Source organism: Triticum urartu, chromosome 3 (assembly GCF_003073215.2).
Source record: "Triticum urartu cultivar G1812 chromosome 3, Tu2.1, whole genome shotgun sequence".
Taxonomy (NCBI): Eukaryota; Viridiplantae; Streptophyta; class Magnoliopsida; order Poales; family Poaceae; genus Triticum; species Triticum urartu.
The window spans coordinates 358883879-358893134 of NC_053024.1; positions in this window are offsets into that span (position 1 = coordinate 358883879).

The following is a 9256-nucleotide window of genomic DNA, read 5'->3' on the forward strand; positions in this document are numbered from 1 at the left end:
GATGACGAGGGAGGATCCCCGATGGAGTATTGTGTTGGTGATTAGTGGACTCGTGTGCCAAAACTATTTTACTAGTGGAGTCTCGTAGGATAGCTTAGCCAAGAGTCAAAGCTGGCTTGCTGCAATAACTCCACCACCTTCTTGAGAATGAGCATGTATAGTAGGTTCTGATGTAAGACTTGCTGAGTACCTTTGTACTCATGTTTGCTTAATTACTGTTTTCAGACGACAACACCGCCCCCTCCGATGGGTTCTACATAGACCTTGATGTCGACGAGTGACTAGCCACCCAGGTGGTGGTCCAAGCCTTGGAAGGGCCCTCTATAGATAAATAGGCTTCTTCAAGCCTTTTTCCTTTCTAGTGTCTGTACTCAGACTAAGTTGCTTCCGCATGTGCTTGTATGATTGTATGACTTGAGTGTTGGGTCGTGTGACCCCTACCTGTATGAATATGTTATGTATGGCTCCTCGGAGCCTTTTTAAATAAAGTACTTGAGTTGTAGAGTTTTGTTTCGATGCCATGTTGTATGTACTCATATCGGGCATATTGTGCGTATGATTGAAATGCTTGGTATGAGTGGGATCTGACAATCTAGTTGTTTATCCTTGGCAGCCTCTCATATGGGGAAATGTAGTCTAGTGCTTCCTGAGCGATAGTAGTCCGCTACAGCCCGGTTCACGGGAGTCCTGCTAGGCCAGCACTACTGCTCTGGACACTTGACTGGCCGGCATGTGTTTCACTTCGTTCCTGTGTCTGTCCCTTCGGGGAAATGTCACGCGGTGACATCCGGAGTCCTGCCTAGCCTGCTACAGCCCGGGTTACCGGAGTCTTGTTAGCCCAGTGCTACAGTTCGGATTCACACGTTGATGACCGACATGCTCGATGTGATTCATCTATGCCTGTCCCCATGGGTTAGTGCCGCTTTGGGTTCACGACTAGCCATGTCAGCCCGGGTTCTCCGTCATATGGATGCTAGCGACACTATCATATACATGAGCCAAAAGGCGCAAACGGTCCCGGGCCATGGTAAGGCGACACCCGTGGGGATACCGTGTGTGAGGCTGCAATGTGATATGAGGTGTTACCGGCTAGATCGATGTGACTTGGAATCGGGGTCCTGACATGAGCCACATAATTCAGCAGCTAGAGGAATCGACCAGGCAATTCCGGACACGGTTCCTAACAAAGAAAAATCAAATCGGCGACTGTCCGGATGCATAGGCCCTAACAGCTTTTAAGCACAACATCCACGACAAGTGGCTTGCCCGGCACCTTGGCCAGGAAAAGCCGAAATCTATGGCAGCCCTCACGACATTTATGACCCGCTTTTGCGCGGGAGAAGACAGCTGGCTGGCTCGCAGCAATAATATATCAAAGAACCATGGTACTTCGGATACCAAGGATGGCAATGGCAGGTCACGTCACAACAAACACAAGCGCCACATTAATAGCGACAATACCGAGGATACGACAGTCAATGCCGGATTTAGAGGCTCTAAACCAAGTCAGCAGAAATAGCCATTCAAAAGAAGCACTCCAGGCCCGTCCAGTTTGGACCGTATACTAGATCGCTCGTGTCAAATACATGGCACCCCAGACAAGCCAGCCAACCACACCAACAGGGATTGTTGGGTGTTCAAGCAGGCCGGCAAGTTAAATGCCGAAAACAAAGATAAGGGATCACACAACGATGACGAGGAGGAGCCCGGCCGCCGAACACCGGAGGACAGAAGAGGTTCCCCCCACAAGTGTGGACGGTGACATGACATACGCAACCCACCTCCCCAAGAGGGAGTGGAAGCGTGTGTTAAGGGACGTATATGCGTTGGAGCCAGTCGCCCCAAAGTTTAACCCATGGTCCTCCTGTCCGATCACCTTCGATTGCAGGGACCACCCCAATAGTATCCGTCATGGCGGATTCGCCGCACTGGTCCTAGACCCAATCATTGACGGATTTCACCTCACTCGAGTCCTTATGGACGGTGGCAGCAGCCTGAACCTGCTTTATCAGGACACAGTGCGCAAAATGGGTATAGACCCCTCAAGGATAAAACCCACAAAAACGACCTTCAAAGGCGTCATACCAGGTGTAGAGGCCCATTGCACAGGCTCAGTCACACTGGAATTGGTCTTCGGATCCCCGGATAACTTCCAAAGCGAGGAGTTAATCTTCGACATAGTCTCGTTTCGCAGCGGCTATCATGCACTGCTTGGGTGAACCGCATTTGCGAGATTCAATGCGGTACCGCATTATGCATACATCAAGCTCAAGATGCCATGACCTCAGGGGGTCATCACAGTCAATGAAAACACAGAGTGCTCTCTCCGCACGGAGGAGCACACTGCGGTCCTCGCAGCAGAAGCGCAAAGCAGCCTCTTAAGGCAATCCACCAGTTCGGCGATTCAAGACCCGGACACCTTCAAGCGCGCCCAGAGTAATCGGCAACAAGACCGCTTGGCACGTTCCGAGCTCGCATAGAAATGCGGCCCCCACCCCAGTACCAGCCAAACGCCGAAATCCGTGCCACGCGTACATAATTACGCATTAAAAATACCATGGGCACAGGTGGGGAGGGGGGCACGACTACGGCACGCCCCAAGACGCGACTCAACCGCACTAGGGGCTTCCCGCTTTGTTATTTTTATCTCTTTCAGGACTTTAGTCTCTGGAAACCCCGTCTGGTAGTACGGTTGCCAGACACACGATGCAACAACCAAGGAGGCAGAAAGCTACGTCGCACCACGGAACTCCCAGGTGGTCTCTGACAACGAGTGAAATACTTGCTTTAAATACCATTACTCAGCTTGCCCTTGGAGCGGACATGTCAAATAGTCCTACTTTTTGCTTATCGCACTACTTGTATCATTCTGCTTTAACACACCTTTTTGAATAAACAATGCATAGCACTAGACTATTACCGCATTCTCTATTCTCTCATTTTTTATACATATATATGTTCATTCATGACATTCAGCACCCGTACACTCTGGTACGGCCAATACGCTAGGGGCTTAAGCATAACCCATAATACGGCGTGAGAAGTCTGAACACTTTGACAGTGTGGCACCCCGAACTTATAGCATTATATGCATCAGCTCCGAATCATGTCTTGGGTTAATAATTGGGTTTTCCCAACTCCCATGTTTTGGTACCTTACGTTCCGCTATATCAGCTAAGGTAGCACTGGGAGAACTACTGCGATTGTGCCCCGGTTCAGCTGGGCTAAGCACCTCAGTAGAGAAAGCTAAAACTGACTGTCATGATAAGGCGAGAGACTGGTTGCTGTTCGAGAGGTTTCGAGTCCCTAAAGACTTATGCCGGTTAGAGCGAGGAGTCGGCTTTGTCCGGCTTAAGGCGTGTATAGCGCCCTGAATTCGGCCTTCCGAATACTAGGGGCTTCGCCAAAATTTAAAATTATAGAATTCTATGGCTAAGTGAGAGTGATAAAGCATTATAGTCTGATTGCCTTGTTCATTGTGCTGAGCACCTCCCTCGAAGGACCCACAAATGGGAACAAGAGTCCTCAGGTTTATCCCGAACACCCCAGCACTCGTGGCAAGGGGGTAGAAGCCGACGACTAGCCATCTCCCAGATTTGATAAACAGCCAAACATAAGGTAATATTTTAAATTCAAACAAGCATTGCATAGCGCATATGAACAAGTTTTAATAATACAGGATCACACGAGCAAGTTCATTCAAATATTACATCTTTCGCACACTCGTCCTCTACAAGATGGGCACCCTTCAGGACACCCTCATAATACATCTCGGGGTGGCGATGCTCCTTGCCCTGCGGAGGCCCCTCCTTCACCAGCTTCTCGACGTCCATCTTGGCCCAGTGCACCTTTGCACGGGTAATAGCCCGGCGTGCACCTTCGATGAAGACGGACCGCTTGATGACTTCCAGCCATGGGCAGGCATCCACAAGCCGCCTCACCAGGCCGAAGTAGCTGTTGGGCAGGGAGTCGCCAGGCCACATCCGGACTATAAAGCCCTTCATGGCCTGTTCGTCCGCCTTGTGCAGCTCGAGCAGTTGCTTCAGCTGGTCGCTCACAGGCATCGGGTGTTCGGTCCCAGTATACTAAGACCAGAACAACTTCTCCGCCGAGCTTCCCTCCTCGGCCTGGTAATATTTCGCGGCATCAAACACGCTGCGCAGCGAATCTGCAAATGCTCCTGGAGAGCTCCGGACTCGGGTAAGTAACAAGTAATTTACTTGCACATGCTTGCTTTGCATATTGAATGCCTTACCCTCCGCTATCTTCCTCATCGCCTCAATCTCCTGGAGGGCTTTTTGGGCTTCGGCCTTGGCATTCTTTGCGCTCTCGAGGGCCATGGCAAGCTCAGACTCTCGCGTCTTTGAGTGAAGCTCGAAAGCCTCGTGCTTCGTCACGAGAGCCTGGAGCTCTTGCTGCACCTCGCCCACCCGTGCCTCTTTATTTTCCCGCTCGATGCGCTCCAGGGCTGCTTTGTTTTCGGCCTTGGATAGCGCTCGCTTCAGGGTCGCCACTTCGGTCGTGGCCCCTGGCACATCCATGAGTATCCTATCATTTTGCAACCACATATATATAGACAAGGTATTACTTACCTTTTTTCTCCTCGAGCTGCCTCTTGGCAAGGCCGAGCTCTTTCTCGGACCCCTCGAGGTCCTGCTTCAGTGCGGCGACCTCCGCAGTCAGTGCGGCAGAGGTCAGCAGCGAAGCCTGCATACGCATATAGACATACTTATATTAGACTCCTGCAGATATTATTTGATCCTCTATTCGGCTTTTCTTTGTGAACACCAAACAGAGCATCAGGGGCTACTGTCTATGCGGTAATATTTTTCCTATATTTTAAATACTTACCTCAAAGCCTGTTAGAAGGCTGGCACAGGCTTCAGTCAGTCCGCTCTTGGCGGACTGAACCTTCTTGATCACCGCACTCATAATGGTGCGGTGCTCTTCGTGGATGGAAGCACCGCGAAGCGCTCCCAATAGGTTGTCCAGTGCCTCTGGATGGACAGAGGTCACCCGCACGGGCGTCTTACCCCTTTTGGAGGTTCCAGCGCGGTGTTCGGCTGAGAGCCGAACTGGGAGCCCCCGGGAGCCTTGCTCCCTTTGCTCCTGGAGTCCGGAAGGTTGCCTTGAGGCGCCTCCGGGACTGTCTCCTCCTGGCTCGGTGCCCCCTGAGACAGTACCTTGGCATTTTCCGTAGGGCAAGGAGAGGTGGCGGTTGGAAGTGTATCACTATTCATGTCCGACGAGTCCAAGGATCTGTCCGACGATGATACATCGATACGGGCTTGGGGTGGACTGCATAATCATATTCGACATTAGGAGAAGCAGTCCGACAAAGGTATGCTGTGAGTTACTCTGGTATCCGAATACTTACGACTTCGCCAGGGGCTTGGCTGGGGCGGCCTTCCTTTTCTTGTCTCCCCCGGCTGGAGGGGGGAATCTTCGTCTTCCTTCTCCTTGTTTTCGTGGGAGGAGTGCGTCTCGGAGTTATCGGACGATGAGTCCGATACCACCTGGCGCCGGGAACTCTTTCGGGTTCCCTTGGCCTTCTTCTTGGTCTTCTCTGGCACCTCATAAGGAGCCGGAGTCCGCATCTCCGTCAGCAGAACGTCCGCAGTGTCTTCAGGCAGAGGGGCCGGACAGTCAATCTGCTCCGATGCCTCCACCCAGTCCTGTCAAAGGCATGGGAGCTCAGACCCCGCACATGGTTAAGCTATGGGAAATAAATATCCTACCAGATGTATAGAACTTACCGGATTCGCAGCGCGCTTCGCGCTTAGCTCGAGGTCCTCGGTAAGAGAGGGAGGGACCTTGGCGCCCTTGAACAGCACCCTCTAGACGTCCTTATGCGTCGTGTCAAAGAGCTCATGTAGAGTCTGGTGCTGGGCCAGGTCGAAATCCCATAAGTTGAAATCCCGTTGTTGACACGAGAGGATCCGGCGGAAGAGCATGACCTGGACTATGTTGACAAGCTTAAGTTTCTTGCTTATCATGTTCCGGATACACTTCTGGAGTCTGTCCAGCTCCACCGATGAACCCCAGGATAGGTTCTCCTTCCAGGAAGTAAGCCGCATGGGGATTCCGGATCGAAACTCGGGGGCCGCCACCCAGTTGGTGTCGCGCGGCTCGGTGACGTAGAACCACCCCAATTGCCACCCCTTTATGGTCTCCACGAAGGAGCCCTCGAGCCATGCAACATTGGGCATCTTGCCCACCATGGCTCCACCGCATTCCGCTTGTTGGCCGCCTACAACCTTCGGCTTGATATTGATGGTCTTCAGCCATAGGCCGAAGTGAGGCCCGATGCGGAGGAAGGCCTCGCACATGACGATGAACACCGAGATGTTGAGGATGAAATTCGGGGCTAGATCATGAAAGTCCAGCCCGTAGTAGAACATGAGGCCGCAAATGAATGGATGTAGGGGAAACCCCAATCCGCGGATGAAATGGGGGAGGAAAACCACCCTTTCGTGAGGTTCCGGGGTAGGGACGATCTGCCCCGCGCCTGGCAGCCGGTGCACGATATCCGTGGCTAAGTATCCGGATCCACGTAACTTTTTGATGTGCCCCTCCGTGACGGAGGAGGCCATCCACTTGCCTCCTTCTCCGGACATGTTTGGAGAGAGTTTAGGAGGAGGATGCGGACTTTGGCGCTGGAGCTCGAGTGCGCGAGAATGGCTGAGCAAGGAGGAAGAAGGCGTGGGTAGAAAAAGGTGAGATCTTATCCCTTTATAAGGGCGGACTAAACTATGCGCCCCTACTTGCCTGGTAAAACTCGCTTATCCCCCAAGCGCCGTAATTGATGGTGCGGTTGGGTTACCCACGTCTGTATTGATGAGAATCCCGTAATATGGGAACACAATCTCTGCTTTGACAAAACGTGTCAAGAAACCGCCTCGCGTTATGTGTGGAGGCTGGTTAAAGAAAAACGGTTCAGATAATTACCTGGCCATGGCGTGATGTCATGCTGCCAAAACGTGTCAGCAGATTAGATTTGTGGTAATATTATTCTCTCTACGGTGGTATGTGGAATTTATTTTGTAGGGTCGGACACTATCCTTGTATTCAAATTCTTCCGGGGTGTATTCGGAGGAGGAACCCGCCTTGCAATGCCAAAGACAACACTGCGCGCCGGACTCATCTTCATTGAAGCCTGGTTCAGGGTCTACTGAGGGAGTTCTGGATTAGGGGGTCTCTAGACAGCCGGACTATATCCTTTGGCCGAACTGTTGGACTATGAAGATACAAGATTGAAGATTTCGTCCCGTGTCCGGATGGGACTCTACTTGGCGTGGAAGGCAAGCTAGGCAATACGGATATGTATATCTCCTCCTTTGTAACCGACCTTGTGTAACCCTAGCCCCATCCGGTGTCTATATAAACCAGAGGGTTTTAGTCCGTAGGACAACAACCAATCATACCATAGGCTAGCTTCTAGGGTTTAGCCTCTCCGATCTCGTGGTAGATCAACTCTTGTACTACTCATATTGTCAAGAATAAATCAAGCAGGACGTAGGGGTTTACCTCAATCAAGAGGGCCCGAACCTGGGTAAAACATCGTGTCCCCTGCCTCCTATTACCATCCGCCTTAGACGGACAGTTCGTGACCCCCTACCCGAGATCCGCCAGTTTTGACACCGACACTCGCCAAACTAGACCTGCGTCTAAGCGACACGCTCCTCAAAATCCGTCTCCGCCTTGTCCACCGCCGCCAGCCTGGATTTCTCTTTGTCTTGGCGGACACGATGGAGCACCTGGAGCTTCTGGAAGCTAGCGCTCATGGCTCAGAGAAGCTGCTCCTCTTGGGAACCGACACCACTAGCGATCGATTCGTCAATAACCGGGAGCCCGGCGGTGGCGAGCGCCTCATCATCAAACACCTCCCCTTCGGTTGGCGCTCTGGTGCTTGCCGTCCCAGGGAGGCAGATGAACAGTTCGTCGCCCACCCTTAGGTACTTGCCCGGGGCGGGGGCTGCTGGGGAGGAAGGTTGATCGTTAGCCACCTCCTCCTCGACGGGCTCCTTGGCGGCCTCCTCAGCAGCAGCCTTGCCGGACTCCACAGCAAGCCCCTTGCCAACCTCCCCGACAGCGGTCTCGCTCGTCTCCCAGGCAGGCCCCTTGGCGGCCTCCTCGGTGGTGGGCTTGGCGGCTTCCCCAGCCGCGATCTTGGCGGCCACGGCTTTGGCATCCTTGGCGACCTCCTCGATGAAGGTATCGATATCCTCCTGGTCCATCGAGGTACGGTCTGGACCCTAGAAAGGAGAATGAAACGAGGCCAAAATCAAGGTTAAAAAACAGGGATGGGAAGCAGGCCACTTACCCGTGCCGAGATGAGAAGAAGTGGCTCCTTCCCCACCAACGTTCGTGGCCGGGACAAAGCCTCCAGCACCCAAGCTCGCCTCCTCTTCCTTCATGCGTGTGGGCTCGGCGGCAGATGCCCTCGCCGGGGACACCCCTCTGGGTGGCGTGGTCGATGGGGGCGGCGTAACGGGTGCGGCCCTCAGCGGATCCTCCTGTTGCCGCTCCCCTCCTGTAAACCTGGCAAGGTCAGCACCAAGGATTCATGCCCCAACGTCTGTCGATGAGGAGTGAGTAATGAAATCATGCTGGGGGCTGAAGCGGGGGCCGCGTCAAGGGCTATTGTCCGGGCTGATCTCCACCAACACCGGCGTGCACGGAGTGCACGCCGGGGGCTTGTCGCCCGTCGAAGCCCTGGCCCTCTTCGCCGCCCTTTGGGCCAGCGTCTCGATGTTGCTGCAAAGATAAGGTCAAGTGAAGGCAAGGTGACATGAGCAGAGGGTTAGGAAATGACGAGGGGCAAGGTACTTACTCGGCCTCCTCCGCTGGCCTCCTCTTCCTCTTCGGGCGAAAGGACCCGAGGTCAAAAACGGCCTCCGGGGCGGCGTCTGCAAGGGGAGGAGAAGGGGATGGGGTCCTGTGCCGCTTGGATAAGGAAGAGGCATTAGCCACAAGCTTCTTCGCTGCCAGAACCCTCTTCTCACGCACGGGCTACACCTGATCCTATTGTCGCTGCGTGGTCGTGCCGGGCCGGACCGGCTCGCCGGAGCTAGCCCGCCGCAAGACCCGGTACCTCCTCTTCGGCCGACTCCTCGACCACGTCTTTGACAAGGGGAGCCCCGGTGCCGGCACCACTAGCCTCCCTGGTGGACCCCGTCCACTTCGCGAACTCCCTCTCTACTGCGGCCACGTCGGCCTCATCTTACACAGTGCCGAGGCTGCCGGCCTCCTTCGC